At 37.4% G+C, this 16,839-nt stretch overlaps 1 long non-coding RNA gene across 1 annotated transcript in view; it reads right to left on the bottom strand.

Moving 5' to 3' along the window:
- The window catches only part of LOC138141780 (uncharacterized), a 65,031-nt gene that overhangs the window by 17,159 nt on the left and 31,033 nt on the right, over positions 1-16,839 (bottom strand). Inside the window, exons 2-3 of the long non-coding RNA XR_011163255.1 lie at positions 11,662-11,773; positions 9,655-9,787 (exon numbers count right to left, since the gene is read on the bottom strand). This is a non-coding gene — a long non-coding RNA (uncharacterized lncRNA). The remainder of the gene's footprint in view (positions 1-9,654; positions 9,788-11,661; positions 11,774-16,839) is intronic.

The following is a 16,839-nucleotide window of genomic DNA, read 5'->3' as shown; positions in this document are numbered from 1 at the left end:
TTCCTTATCTTCCCAGCTGGGGTGGATGAGGAGGGAAGAAGGGAAAGAATCTGGAAATCAAAGTTTTAAAATCAAGTGTTTAAAAAAAAAGTTGTTCTTTACATGCAACTGGGAAATAAGATATACAGGCACTGGAGTATAGAAATCCATCTTGCCCTACTAGAAAGTTAGGGAGGGAATGGGGGAGGATATAAGAGAGAACAGATTGGAGGAAGGGGTATTCAGTTAGGCTCACTATCTTGTGGTGAGGGGTAGAGGAGAGATGGGGAAAAAATTGTAACTCAAAATCTTGTGGAAAGGAATGTTCAAAACTAAAAATAAATTAATTTTAAAAAATAAAATGCATTGCATTGTAAGTGAATGCTTGTATAAATGGGAAACACACTGGTAAGGGCTCAAGAGCTAAAATGGTAAGTGGAGGGGGGAGGGGAGTGTTTTTCCTCCCAACAAAGTTACCTCAAGGACCCAGAGAAAATTTGAATTATAACCATATGGATTTTTTGGGGATTCATGGATTTCTTTAGGAATCTGGATTTGCCAGGGGGAAGGTAGGTTGAAATAATAGAACCAACCCAGAGTACAGTGGGTGTCAACATGCCTAGGTGTTAGATGTGATTCTTCTGTATAGTAGAGAGTGATTATTTCATATCACCCATGTATTTATGTCCAAATTTGCATTACACTAGGGGAATGCTAATCCCCACATATGTTAGAAAGATCAAATGTTATCTGAGGTACTAGGGGTAAGGTAGTTACCAAACCAAGGAAACAAAGGAGGTTTTGTAGAGGAGAGAGAGATTGAGTTGGGTTTTGAAGGATAAGCAGGAAGTCAATAGGTAAAGAAAGGAGGAAAGATATTCCAGGCAGAGAAAGGTAGCATAAGCAAAAGCACAGATGCATGAGAGCAGAGAATATGTATAGGGTGGTACAGTGGATAGACAGTTGAACTTGTAGTCAGAAAGACCTGAATTCAAATCCTGCCTCAGATACTTACTAGCTGTGTGACCCTGGGTGAGTCACTTGCCCTCTCTAAACCACTGTTTCCTTATCTGTAAAATGGGAATAATAGCACTTATCTCATGGAGTTGTTAAAAGAATCAAATAACATGTAAATCACTTTAGTATCTTTAAAGTACAATGTAAAATGTAACTATTGTTTTTATTTGGCTGAAGAATAAATAGCATAATTGGGAATGAATTAAGATAAGATTAGGAAAGTAGGGTATCACCAGACAGCATAGGAAGGAGAGCGATAAGCAAAAAGATTCTGAACTTTATTTTGTAGGTAATATAGCAATATCAGACTTATTTTTAGGTCACATGAGAATTGATTTAAGTTAAAATTAGTTCAACCATATTGGGGAAATTGTAATTAATGCCAGGGATCAAGGCCTTGGTGATGATCATGGCTAGACTAGTGTTTCTTTTTCATTTTAAGTCACAAGAAGTTTTATGAGTGAGTCAACTCTGGCTTCCCTTCCTCTTGCTCTTTTTATTTCTTCATCTTAGCTTCACCCTTAGGAATAGACTTTTCCATTGCCTTCTTTCATAAGCATGCTGCAAAGGTCATGCCTTTGATAGTTACTTTCTTAGGATTTTCATGTACCCAGCTTCTCTGCACCTGAAAGGCATTGTTTTCTCAGAGCAGGACAATCTCAAAGAGGGAAATGGCTGATGAGCAAGCCTGATCTTGTAATAGGCAAAATTTGAGACATAAGAGTTTGTAAAAATGAGTCACTGTGGATTCTTAATGAGTCATTCATCACAGATAAACTGGCAAGATGGAAAGGAAAGAGATGTACGTAGTCCACTTGAATTTCAAAGACTATTTTTAACGACGTTCAACTGAACAGGATAATTGGCAGTTTCAAATACAAATAATTCATCAACTTTCACTGAGCAGGGAGTCCATATGATGGAAAGTAGATTCCAAAAAGCTAAACATACAAGGTCAAAAAGTATAATAGAGAGAAAAAAAAGCAACTGATTCATGAAAAGTGGAAGAACTGATTGTCATTGCACATATTGGTCCATCCCCTTTTGATTATGCATTCTACACAAAGAACCTGAAAATATCTACCAAATGATTTTGGTAGGCCATGTTTTAAAATTGTATTTTATTTTTTATTTACAATTATATGTAAAAACAATTTTTAACATTTATTTTTGAAAATTTTGAGTTTCAAATTCTCTCCCTCCCCTCCCTGTTCCCTGAGAAGATAAACAATTTGATATAGATTATACATATGCAATCATACAAAACATATTCACACATTAGTCATGTTGTGAAAGAAAACACAGACTAAGAAAAAGGCACCCCCCCAAAAAAAAATAAAATGAAAACTAGTATGCTTCAATCTTCACTTAGTTTTTATGACTTCTTTCTCTGGAGGTGAATAGCATTTTTCATTATGGGTCTTTTGGAATTGTCTTGGATCATTGTTTTAATCAAAGTAACTAAGTTTTTTGCAGTTGGTCATATTTACAATATTGCTGTTACTGTGTACATTGTTTTTCTGGTTCTGCTCAATTCACTTTGCACGAGTTCATGTAAGTCTTCCCAGGTTTTTCTGAAACCATCCGGCTCATTATTTCTTATAGCACAATAGTATTCTGTCACAATTATATACCACAACATGTTCAGTCATTTCCCAATTGATGGGCATTTCCTCAATTTCTAATTCTTTGTCACTATATAAAGAGCTCTTATAAATATTTTTGTACAAATAAGTCCTTTTCCCTTTTTTAAAAATATCTTTGGGATACAGACCTAGTAGTGATATTTCTGGCTCAAAGATTATGAACAGTTTTATAGCCTGTTGTACATAATTCTAAACTGTTCTCCAGAATAGTTGGATCAGTTCACAACTCCACCAACAGTGCATTAATATCCTGATTTTCCCACAACCCTGTCAACATTTATCATTTTCCTTTTCTGACATATTTGTCAGTCTGTAAGGTAGTGTTTCAGAGTTGTTTTAACTTTCATGTCTCTAATCAATAGTGATTTTGAGCATTTTTTTCATATGACTATAGATAGCTTTGATTTCTTCATCTGAAAACTTTCTACCTTTTGACCATTTATCAATTGGGGAATGACTCATATTCCCATAAATTTGAGTCAGTTCTCTATATATTTGAGAGATGAAGACCTTGTCAGAGACACTTGCTATTAAAAATTCCTACCTTTCTGCTTTATGTCTAATCCTGGTTGCATTGGTTTTGTTTGTGCAAAAAAAAATTAATTTAATATAATCAAAAAGTAGGGATTGCTTCAGGATTTTAATATTAAAGAATGTTTGCAGAATTGAAATAAGAATACAGATAACAATCAGAACATGCACAAAATTCAAATATACCACACCTTATTTCATGATGTACTTTATGGTCCTTCAGTAGTATTGGTCTTTCTGTAACAAAGGGCCTCCCTTGCAAAACCATTGCACTGCCCACTGCTCACTCTTTGAGACAGAAGCTATGCAACACATGGCTTCCTTTGACCAGATGCAAGTTGTTGTTGTTGTCATTGTTGCTGTTCCACAGCTGTCAAATTCCACAAAAAAATACATGAACTACCTATTCTACAAATTCCACTTCCTTCAAGAAGTCTGCATTGCTGCCTCTCCCCTTCCCTCAAATTAGCACTCTATTGTTCCTCTCTTATGTACTTAGCAAGAATTATTTTGTAATATAGATATATGTTTGTGGTTACATTCTTCTTCTACTAGATTGTATACTATCAAACATCACAGGGCCAATGTGAAAAAAGCACTCTTCTTTGTGTCATGGACCCCACTCTCCTTGGCAATCTGGTGAAGTCTATAGACCTCTTCTCAGAATGTTTTAAAATGCTTTAAAAAAATGTACATAGGATTATGAAAGAAACTAATTATATTGAAATGCAATTATCAAGATATATATATTTTTTTAGTTTTTGGACCTCAGGTTAAGAACCCCTGCCTTAAAGGGGTCTATAAATATCAGCTCGATTGATGACAGTAATGAAGAAAAAGAAGAGGAGAAAAACAGAAGGGACTAAACCTTATCTGAACTTTGCCTCTCTCTCAATCCCTAGCAAAATTCTCTGCACACAGTAAGTACTCGGAAAATGTTTGGAAAGTTTAATTAAATTATTGAATGCCATGGAATATCCATAGACTATATCTTAAATAATTAGAATAAATGACCTAGTTAACATAGAATAATCATTACATATTAAGTGCTTCTTCTGGACAGCTTAATGGGCTTGGATCAGCTTCTTACAAAAGGATGTTCAGGAGGGTCCACTAAGTGAGTACAATGTGGGTAATGGGAGACAAAAGGAACTTGGCATAAGGATATGATGGAATGTAAAGAATAATCAAAGGTACAGCTGACTGGAAGAAAAGTTGTAAAGATTTTATAAGCTTAAAATAATTTAGATAAATTTCATAAGGAAAGAAAGAAGAAACCAATGAAGACACTAGCAAACCATAAATCTGATAACTGGTAGATTACACTGGACAAAAATGAGAGAGGACTACACTAATAAATGGGCACCATACCAGTTACTAAATAGAGCATGGACAAGTGGCTGGGGAGCCCTGGATAAAACTCAAATGAGACATCAAAGACCTAGCAACAACATTTCATAAATGCTGTGTTGGAAAGCAAGCAGATAAGCAACCAAAAAAAATGAGAGAACTTTATGCATTTGAAAAGTCTCAACTATAGAAACTCTTGAGTCCTCAAGAAAATGATACAAATATTCAGAAATTGATAAATGGTCAAAGAATACGAACAGGCTGTTTTCAGAATAAGAAATCAAAGCTATCAATAACCACATAAAAATGCTCTAAATGGCTACTGATTGGAGAAGTGCAAATTAAAACAACTCTGAGATACCACCTCATATCTATAATGACAGAAAATGAAAATGACAAATGCTGGAGGGAATGTGGAAAGATGGGTACACTAATGCATTGTTGGTGGAGTTGTGGACTAATTGAAGAATTCTGCAGAAAAATTTGCAACTAAGCCCAAGGGGGTATAAAATTGCATAACCTATGACCCAGCACTATTAAGTCTGTATCCCAAAGAGACCAAAGAAAAAGGAAAATGACCTAATTTGTACAAAAATATTTATAGCAGCTCTTTTTTTTTTTTTGGTGGCAAAGAATTAGAAATTGAGAGGATGTCCATCAAATGGGGAATAGCTGAATAAGTTGTGGTATATGGTTGTGATAGAATGAATACTAGTCTTCTATAATAAATGATGAGCAGGATGGTTTCAGAAAAACTTGGGAAGACTCATATGCATTGATACAAAGTGAAGTGAGCAAAATCACGAGAACATTTTACGTGGTAGCAACAATATTGTAACAATGATCAACTGTGAAAGATTTAACTTTTCTGATCAAGACAGTGATCCAATCCAATTCCAAAGGACCCATGATGAAACATACTATACACTTCAGAGAGTGAACTGATAAACTCTAAGTGCAAATTGAATCATACTTTTTTTTAAACTTTCTTTATTTTTCTTTTTTTATATGTATGTGCTTTCTTTTTCAACATGGTTATTATGGAAACATGACTTCACATTTGTAGTTCATGTCATATTGCATACCTTCTCAAGGGGTGGGGGAGAGGCAGAATGGTGGGAGAGAATTTGGAACTCAAAATTTCAAAAAGTGAATGTTTTTTAAAATGTACATGAAACTAGGAAATATTTAATGAAGCAAATAAAAAACATTTTTAAATGCATGCAAGGAAAGGCTCTTAAACATGCACAAGAAGAAAACTCATTCTTTTTTCATAAAAGAGAATTAGATTTGCCTTTGCTTTCTCATTGTTTAAAATCCTGTGGCTGAGTAAATGAGCCTGCTCATCCAGCTCAGTTTTGTCATATCTCTGGCCTCTGACACATTTATGCTGTTGGAAACCAGAGCAGTGGTGGCAGCAGTACCATGGTGACAGGGGCAACCAGGGACACATTCAGAAATGCAGGTTTCAGGGGCTGATGTTGAAATGTATCTATTACTTGTCCAGATCTGCCCACATTAGCAGATGCCACTCACCAAGCTAAGTGTAGGTATGGGGTGGGGAGATGTGGAGAAGTGAGAGGAGGGCTAGTGCCAAGCTTGGCAACCCACAAAGGTCAGTCATGCAGCCACAAGTCTGGCCACCTTCTAAGTATAACATGGTTGCCCTGGCCTCACTCTTTCAGGAGCAGGCCTGTTACACTTCTTCCCCCCAAAAAACACACACACACACACACACACACTTTGAAAGGATGGAGAAGTCTTTTCTCTGCCATCAGTTCAAGTATCTACTGACTGTGACTCTCCCATTTTCAGAGGCCCAGTGACTAATAGTGAAGCTTTATTTAGTCATTTAACATAAATTACCTTTTATGAAGGAGTATTTGCTTTTCCCCAGCACCTCATGGGCATAATTCTACACACATACACACACACACACACATCTTTCTTTGTATACCTATGGAGGGCAATGAGCTCCCAAGTAGAAGAAAACATTATTACTTATTATTATAAGCATAGGTCCACTTGTAGGATACATGAGGTCCCAGGAAAATATTTCTTTCAGGGCCCCTGTCTATGTAAATAATTTGATTAAACACATATTATAGAATTCATGGGCTTATATGAGGTATAAAAATTTGTCGATGAAGGTATGGAATCATTAGCTTACAACATGCACCTTCTCATTAGAAGTATGGTGATTTAAAACACTGAACAACAGTATAGAGCTGAAATGACTGTCTGAATTACTAGTCTAGACTCTCATCCCCGCTTGCTAGGATTATTTACATCTAGCTCTTCCCTTTTCCAATTCATCCTTCATAGAGATGCTAAATTGATACTCAAAGTACCAGCCTGACCACATCATTCCTTTCCTCATGAAGCTTTTGTGGCTCTTCACTGCCTTCAGGATCAAATATAAAGACCTCTTTTTGGCATATAAAGCCCTTCATAATTTGGTTCCAGCCCATCTTTCCAGTCTAATTACACAGTCCTTTTACTCCTGCAGTAAATGGCTCCAACCACATTTACTGTTCCCCATACACAGCATCCTTTCTCCTTTGTGTTTTGCACAGGCAGTCAGTCCCTCGAGGCCTGGCATTTTCTCCCTGTCATACCTCTACTTCTTGAAACCCTTCATATCCTTTAACCCTCAGATGCCACCTCCTTCAAGAAGTTGTCCTGATTCTCTCAGTTGTTATGTTAACCCCCACCTTCCCTCCAAATCTCTGGGTATTTATTTTTTTTACATAATCTGTATTTACTCATCTGTGAACATGCTGCCTCTCCTTGATAAAAATGTAACCTACTTGAGGACAGGCACTGCCTTTTATATTAGGATCTCTGGGACATAGTTCAATACTTGACACCTAGCAGGCTCTTAGACACATGTTTATTGAAGACATTGACACTGTTGAAGTCCCTGCCCGCCGTTATAGAGTTGACAAGATATGACATATCTACAAATAACTGTAATATCAATTAGGTTGTGATGAGCGCAAGATCAAGATACAAAAACTCAAGAAAAAATGTAGGCTAGGGAGGACTTAGAGGTAGGAAGGTCAGAAAGAGGTGGTACCTCAGCTTAACCTTCAGGGAAAAGAAGGCTTTTGACAGGCTTGAGGTGAAGAGAGGGTGTTCCAGGTTCACTGGATAAACACACAAGGGCAGGAGCTACCGGAGTTTGGGAGAATAGCTCCTAGTCTTCTCTGACTGGAAAATAATTGCATAAAACTAGTTATGCAAGGGGTGGCCAGGTGGCTCAGCGAGTAAGAGCACCGGCTCCAGTGTTGGAATGACCTGGATCAAATCCGGGCTCAGATACTCAGCACCACACCCAGAAATAACTGGCCGTGTAACCTTGAGCAAGTTACTTAACCCCAATTGCTTATATAAAAAAAAAAAACTAGTTATGCAAACAATATGTAATAATAGCAATATTCAATTTCAAATAAAATCTGGAATGAAAACTCCACAGAAAGAGAAAAACTATAAAAAGCAGTAAAAAAAAAAATTATAAGTGGCAGTGTAGAATAGTAAATGGGGCAGCTGTGGTAGAGTGAAGAAGACATCTTCTTGAGTTCAAATCTGGCCTCAGACACTTGCTAACCTTGTAATCCTGGGCAAGTCACTTAACACTGTTTGCCTTAGTTTTCTCATCTATAAAATGAGCTGGAGAATGAAATGGCAAACCCAAGAAAACTCCAAAAGGGGTCACGAAGAATAGGACATGACTGAAAACAACTGAATGACGAGAATAGTGCATAGAGAGCTGGCCTTGGAGCCAGAAAGACCTGGATTTCTAATCCTACCTCTGACATACACAGGCAGGGTGACCCTGGGCAAGTCACAATCTCTCAGTACTTTAAGTAACTAAGTCTGTATATTACAGAGAAGATGCAGGCCTGCATGGGTAGAGGGAACTTTCTTAGCACAGAGCTCTCTATAGCAGTGAGGCTTCAGTTGCTTGCCTATTATTAGAGGCAGTTGGTGATGTAATGGATAGAGTGCTGGGTCTGGAGTTAGGAAAACCTGAGTTCAAATCCTGCCTCAGATGTGTACCAGCTGTGTGATACTAAGCAAGTTATTTAACCTCTGTTTGTCTCAGCTTTCTCAATTGTAAAATGGGGGTAATAATAGCATCTCCCTCACAGGTGTGTTCTAAGGATCAAATGCAATAACATCTGTAAAAAATTCTTGCTACCATGTCTGACACACAGTAGGTGTTATATAAATGTTTATTCTCCCTCTCCCTATCGAAAAGTGATTGCTCTAGGCAGGGCTAGGTGGCGCAGTGAATAGAGCACTGGCTCTGGAGTCAGGAGGACCTGGGTTCAAATCCAACCTCAGACACTTGACACACATACTAGCTGTGTGACCTTGGGCAAGTCACTTAACCCCAATTGTCCTACCCTTCCCCCTCCAAAAAGAAAGTGATTGCTCTGATTAATATAAAAATGTTAACTAACTTGTAACCTACTATTGAGTGTTGTCTTGTGTATCTTCCAGTGATTCCATTTAAAAATTGTATATGCTTGCTTAATTACATCAATCAAATTCACTGAGTAATTAATTTATTATTAATAGTTTTATAATTATTATTAATAATAATTGTTATTAATATTATTAATAAGTGTACCTTATCTTCCAGGACATACATGAAGTTTTTCAAGAAAATAATAAAGTAGATATAATCACAGTTCTCATTAACAATATCTTAATGAGAGCAAAAGTTTTGTATTGCTGGGGGAGAGGGGTTGGTCCTTTTTGGAGGGGGGAAGGCAGGGCTATTGGGGTTAAGTGACTTGCCCAAGGTCACATGGCTAGTAAGTGTTAAATGTCTGAGGCCGGATTTAAACTCAGGTCCTCCTCACTCCAGGGCTGGTGCTCTATTCATTGTGCCACCTAGCCACCCCCAAAAATTTTGTATTATTAAAAAAGAAGCAAAATATTGGAAAAGTGTCTATTTCACCTTTATCTTCTTTTTCATGTCTATTTCTGTGTATGCCATAATGCAACCTATTAGTACAGAATTACATGCATGTGAATTAAAAACAAACACAATGTTTTTCTGATAGGCATATACTGTCAAAATAATTTGGAAAGCACTGTCCTGGGACACTGAGTTTACCTGATTCTCCCATGGTCACACAGCTGGATGTGTCAGGAGCCAGTCTGCTCTGAGCCAACCTGCCTTTGTATAACTCCTTATACAGAGCTGAAATGTTCCTTGCAGATTATACCCACTACTTCTGGTACTCCACCTATAAAGCAACAGAAAATGAAAAAGTGTGTTTCCAAATCCAAACTGATTATTTTTGAAGGTTCAAAGGCAGAGTTTGAGATGTCTAGTCAAGATGACTTAATGGAGAGAAAACTGTAGCTCTGTGACCCTGTGCAAGTCACTTAACATAGTTTGCCTCAGTTTCCTCATCTTAGGTCTATTAAGGGGCAGGGAAGATCTTCAAAATGTCATTACCTTTATACCAGGTCAATTAGACATTCCAATATCCTGTACAATATATATTTTTAAAAGGTAGCATTTACTTGGTTGTGCAGGTTACTCCTAGTTATTTTGTTTTATTTTGCAAATTTTCATTTTTATCTTAAATTAGTTGGAGAAGGAAATGGCAAACAACTCCAATATCTTTGCCAAGAAAACTCTAAAAGGGGCCATAAAGAGTTGAACTCAACTCAAATGAATGAACAACACCACCTAAATTCAAATCCTGCTTAGATGCCTACTGCCTGTATAATTCTAGGCAAGTGACTTAACCTCACTTATCCATAATTTCCTTATCTATAAAATAGGAATAATAATAACACCTTCCTCCCAGGATTGACATGAGGATTAAATGAAATAACATGTAAAGTGCTTTGCAAATCTTAAAGTGCTATGTAAATGATAGCTGTTACTGTTATTCTTTCTTCATTGTAGATGTGGTCTTATCACATAGTGTTTGGGAGTGGGAGGAAAAGGGGAGTGGGAGAGTGATATTTATGAACCCCTCCAGCACTTAACTCCATCTTGCTGCTGGAAAAAAGATCCAAAGAAGATTGGCCTTTGGCCAAATAGAGGACTTTGGGAATCTTCTGAGGAAGCCAAATTAGGTGAGGCAGCCTGCCAGACTACATGCATGACTCAGGGGATGGCTGGAAAAATCCTGCAACTTCCCAATACATGATCTTAACCCAGGGCTCTGCCTCTAATCTGCCCTAAAGCTGGGTGAGCTAGTTGGGGGCTAAGTCCAGTCCAACCCAGTCAGAAAGTTCCCCAGAAGTGCAAGGTTTTCCTCCACCCCACTCCCATCTCTCCCTCTAACTGAGAAAGGGGCTAAGTTAAAATCACCAGGACAAACAGCAACCACTCTCCTGAAGAAGCTAGGAGTAGAGATGCCCTACATACTGACCACTCCACCGCCCCCCCCCCCATCCACACCTTAGCTTGCTAAACACAAATCTGGCAACCACCCATCTCAGTTCAAAATTAGAAGCTTCTTCCACTCCCATGTTCTGCCACTATGTGTCTTCATATCACATTATCCAGGTGTAACGCCAACACAGTAGTCACAGCACCAACAGTGACTATGATTATGCTGGCATAATTCAGAATCACAAAATATAACAGAAGCTTCATATGGAAGACAGAAGCAAAACATTTATTCAGACACCAGAAAGCCAAATCCCAACACCAGAAAGTCAAATCCATCATAACAACAAAGAAGTTAATACACCATAACACAGCAGGAAGCCACCCTATCCCTTAACCTTCCCCACAAACACTCAGAAACCTAGCTGTCTCTTTGCTTGTGTCCTCTCTCTCCCACCATGCTAACTGCTCTGAGTCAAAACTTCCTCTACGCTCTGCTCCACCCGTTCAGCAAACTCCTCCCACCATAGGTTCCATGTGATTACATTCAGCCTATTAGGGGCAGGGAAGATCTTCAAATATCCTTAGGTCTATTAAGGGGCAGGGAAGATCTTCAAAATGTCATTACCTTTATACCAGGTCAATTAGACATTCCAATATCCTGTACAATATATATTTTTAAAAGGTAGCATTTACTTGGTTGTGCAGGTTACTCCTAATTATTTTGTTTTATTTTGCAAATTTTCATTTTTATCTTAATTTTCTTACCTCTGATAGGCAGGGTCCTCTAAAGTGCCCAGAGGGCAAGGGACCTTTGACATGTAATCCCAGGGTTGGGGGCCTGCTTGCTTGCTTTCCTCTCTGCTTACTTTTCTTGGACCTGAAATCAAAGGTAAGAAAATCCATTCTCTGAGTAAACTGTTTAGTGTCCTGAGGCAAACCATTCCCTGAAATATGTTATGATTATTGACTTGCTTGGCAGGGTTCAGCTATTATTGATATTGTGCTTCAAGTTTGGTATTCCCATGGATGTCTTGTTTCATCAGTGTGTTTGCTCCCTCCAATTGTACAGTTTGCAACCCAACCATGTGTTCTCTATCTTTAAGATTCTTGGAGAGCAGAATGTCACAGTTGAAAGAGTACCCATCTTTATTCAGACTTTCACCTCAATTTTGCTTGCTCTACCCTCAGTAATATTTAAAGATAATTATGTATCATTCTTTCTGTGATGTTTCTTCTGATACTTTAAGCTCCCTTATTCCTTTTTTCCTCTCTTTCGCCAAGTGAACCTGAATTTATATTGTAATCTTCTTGAGTGCAGAGAAAATCTATTACCAAAAACCCTCTGTAAGCAATCTAAAAAGAGTATCATTAATAAAACAGTCTCATGACATCATCATTCTACATGTGTAATTAACTACAGGGTCACTACTGGAAAAATCTATGTATGTATAATGAAGAAGGAAGCTCTAGCCAGGAAATAATATATTTCAGGATAAACAAACTCTTTCCTCTTAAATTCCAATAGCAGCTACTAATAATTACACACTTTGAGTGTGAAAGTTATCATTAAATAACTTCACATTGCATAGTAAATAAATAATCTTAAGGCATTTAAAATCAATTAACTCTATAAATGGAACCATGGCTTTTAAGAGAGACAAAAGCCTTTTCATCTCTCATTACCAAGAATCCTCACATTTTCTTAAGCTTTATTTCTTTGCAAGAAAATCATTTAATGATTAGCCCCATTTTGGCCCTAGCTCCCAGTTCTATTGTTTATAATTTAGAGTTTATTAGTAGTAAAAGTTGTCTCCCAAAAAACACGAAAGTGTGGAACAAACATTTACTTAAATATTCAGATAGAGCTATGATAACATCTCTGTGAGTACTCTTTCCTAAAGGGAAATGGAAACTCATCCATAGCTTTCTGTCCTGCATAATGCTTGTCTGTCTTTCCAAAAATTCATTATAAAAAATCCACTTAAAAAAAGGATAGATGCCTGTCCCTAATTATTTTAATATCTTAAATATGACAGTGTATAATAACATTTGACTAACCAGCCATTGTCTCAAAGTTTGCTTCGTGACTGGTCTTTTTCCTTTTCCAGTCATACATATCCTTGATGCTCTCTCTACCTATTTTTGTGTATGTTGTTGGTAAGATACTGCAGTCTGCTTCCATGTACATTTTCATTGACTTTAAAATCATCGATAATTTTTATCCTACTGGGACTATGGTTATTAGTGATTTGTGAGCATATAGCATGACAGAGAGGATAGTGGGCCTAAAGGAATAGGCTTTTATAGCAAAATAGATTAATAATTACAAGCCCTGCATTTTTTCCCATGTAGTACAAGACAATTTCCTCCTAGAATTTAAGTCTGGGCCCAGAACACTGTCTATCCAAAGTACCTGACCGATAGATAGATAGATAGATAGATAGATAGATAGATAGATAGATAGATAGATAGATTGGTAGATAGATATATGATAGATAGATAAATTCATAGAAAGATAGGTAGGTAGAGAGAGAGAGATAGAAGGATGGATGGATAGATAGATAGATAGATAGATAGATAGATAGATAGATAGATAGATGGATGGATGGATGGATGGATAGATGATAGATAGATAGATAGATAGATAGATAGATAGATAGATAGATAGATAGATAGATAGATAGATGGATTCATGGATAGATAGATAATTTTTTAAATTATCTCTCCTGGATCAATTTTCCAGGTCAGTGGTTTTCCCAATGAGATATTTCACATTGCCTTCTATTTTTTCATTTGTTTGGATCTGTTTAATAGTATCTTGATTTCTCATAAAGTCACTAGCTTCCATTTGCTCCAATCTAATTCTGAATGAATTGTTCTCTTCAGTGAGATTTTGAGATTCTTTTTCCATCTGACAAATTCATCTTTTTAAGGCATTCTTCTTCTCATTGCCTTTTTGAGCCTCTTTTGCCATTTGAGTTAGTCTATTTTTAGGGGGTTACTTTCTTCAGTCAGGTTGTTGACTCTCATTTCATAATTTTCCTCCATTGTTCTCATTTCTCTTCCCAATTTTTCCTCAACTTTTCTTATTTGCTTCTTAAGAAGGTCTTCTGTGGCCTGTAACCAGCTTGTATTTTCCTTGGAAGCTTTTGGTGCAGGAGTTCTGACTTCACTGTCTTCCTCCTGTTCCATTCTTTGATCCTTTTTGTCCCCAAACTAGGAGTGTAAAGTTGGATTGCTCTGCTTGCTTTGCTTCATTTCCTTGCTTATGTTGCCACTCAATTACTTGACTTTTGAGCTTTTTGCCACAGTAGGACTCTGCTACCAGACAGGGGAGCTTTGTCCCAATTGCTGAGGTTTTTGCAGCTGCTGGAGCTGTTAGCTGGGTGCCCTCTCAGAGCCTCCACATGTTCTGGCAAACTGCATCATGTACCCCAGGACCCCCACCCTAGACAGTGATCCAAATCCAAGCAGGTTAAAGCAAGAGTGATTACCCCTCAAACTGGTAGCTTGGTCCCCCTATAATCTGCAAACCAGGAGCTGAAACTGCCACATGGTGCTCATCAGCTTCTCCTTCTAGGGGGTAAAGGCCAGATCGCACTCCCAAACTACCAGAACCCAAAGTCCACACTGCACTGACCTCTCACTTTGTCCTTAGCATCTATGTGTTGATAATTCTGGAAACTGCCACAGCTGCTGATCTGATCTGAATTCCCTCCAGCCAGTAGCTGGTTGTGGTCGCCCTGATGCTAAAACCTCGGGCTCTCAAGGGACTGGACTCAGCTCCCAGAGCACTGCGCTGGCCCCTTCATCTGACCTGATGAACTGTATTCAGCAGAAGGCTAGCTTCTCTCTGTCATTTTGTGGGTTCTGTAGCTCCAAAGTTTGTCTAGAGTAATTTTTTTACATGAATTGGAGAATGTGCAAGCCGGAGCCATGAGGAAGTCCTGTTTCTACTCCCCCACCTTGACTCTGTCTTTTGGAGTTGTCTTATAACCTTGCATTGCTGAGAGGAGTCCAGTCTTTATCCCAATCTTAAATCCAAATTAACACTACTCCTCCAAATTTCCCTTTTGCTGTTGAGAGCAATGCCATTCTTCTAGTCATTCAAGTTTGCAATATTGGACTCATCTTGACTCTTCTGTCTCCCTCAACTCTATATTAAATCGATTACCAAAGATTATTAATCCTACCACTGCAACTTCTCATTAATCCATTTTATCTTTGCTACCCACAGACTCTCTGTGCTACTTCAAGTCTTCATCCTCTCCCACCCAGACTGTATCAACAGCCTTCTAATTGTTCTTCCAACCTCCAATATGTCTATCTCCAATTATCTTCCATGCAACTGCCAAATTGAAATCCTTAAAACAAAGAACTGATTGTGCCAACCTCTAATCCCATCATCAAAAACCTTTAGTGTCTACCTATCGTCTATGAGAATAAAATGCAAACCCCTCATCCTGATATTTAAATCCATCTATAATCCCTCTTATCTTTCTAGGCTTATTTCATATTACTCCCCTTCATATACTCTCCAATTTATTCAAAGTGACCTGCTAATTGTTGTCTTTTCATCTCATATAATTGTACTTTGATATATATATTATTATCAGTATAATATAATATTATACTATAGTATAATATTAATATAGTATAATACAATATACTAATAGAAGTATAAATGTTTTGATGTGTCTAGAATGAACCCCTTCCTCACTGTCACCTAGTAATATTCCAAGTTTCCTTTAAGGACAGCATAGGTGCCACTTCCTTTATTTGGGGTGCCTTTTCTGATCCTTCTCCCAGTTGTTAGAATTTTCTCCACAAAATCACTTGCATTTTTGTATATACTTTGTATTCACTTAATTGTGTGATACTGTATTCCTCAGTAGAACATATGCTTCATGAAAGTGTAGACCATTTCATCTTTTGTATCCCTCAGCATATAATGTTTTGCAAGTGGTAGACACATATTGTTTGTTGAAATGAATGACACTTGACAAAACCGTAAGTGTGCCATATCTCCTTATTTTAAATTTCCCTTGATATTAAACTTCAGAGAATTGAAGTAAGTATTTGTAGTTGGGGCTTCCATAGAAACAAAGATACAACTAAGAATTTTTGTGCCCAAGGCAAATAGAATAAAATGTGCCTTAACTTTGCAGGTGGACACTACCTTGTGGTAGAGAGACATGGATCCTAGAACACCATTGCAAAACCATTGCTGGGAAAGTAAGTGGTATGGGAAAGGAAATAGTGTGGGGTAGGAGATCACCCCAGTAGACCACCTGGTAGCTTTGAATTACTTCTTGCCAAATTCTATTGTGTCTGGGTTTCTGTAAGTGCTATAATATCCTGTAAAATGGAGGTCTTGGGGCAAAGACCCAATCATCTTGCCTTAGATACAACTCTGCATAGAATCTTGTATTATATTAACATACTCAATAGAAACTTTCTTTTAAGAAACTTATAATTTCTTAATAAAAGATACAATTTTTCTATTGATACATATCTTTTAAAAGCACTATACACTAGACACAGTGAGGATTTTGCATTTTCCAAACCTCTCAGTGACCATAAAGATGTGGTATGATACACAAAATAATCCATGAAAATTTGTTGGCTTCCTTTTCATGATTTTTGAGGAGTCTATAATCTTCACCAGACTGCCAAAACAATCAATGACACACAAAAAGGTTAAGAATTTCTTTCCTAGAGATACAGCAAACTTCAGTGCATCCAAATTTAGCTATTTCAAAAGGACACACTCCTTGGAGAACTCATTAGTGGTGTTGTATTTGTTGCTTGAAATGGACATTAAGAACCTGTACAGTATAAAATACCTGGGAGAACATCTGCCAAAAGCAAACGCATGAACTATGTAAACAAAATTATTTTTGAAAACCTTTTTATACAAATAAAATCATATTTGAACAATTG

Source organism: Petaurus breviceps, unplaced genomic scaffold (assembly GCF_028583685.1).
Source record: "Petaurus breviceps papuanus isolate PSGF00001 unplaced genomic scaffold, PetGlider_PUasm1.0 90491, whole genome shotgun sequence".
NCBI lineage: Eukaryota > Metazoa > Chordata > Mammalia > Diprotodontia > Petauridae > Petaurus > Petaurus breviceps.
This window is presented reverse-complemented; position numbering and strand designations above follow the sequence as displayed.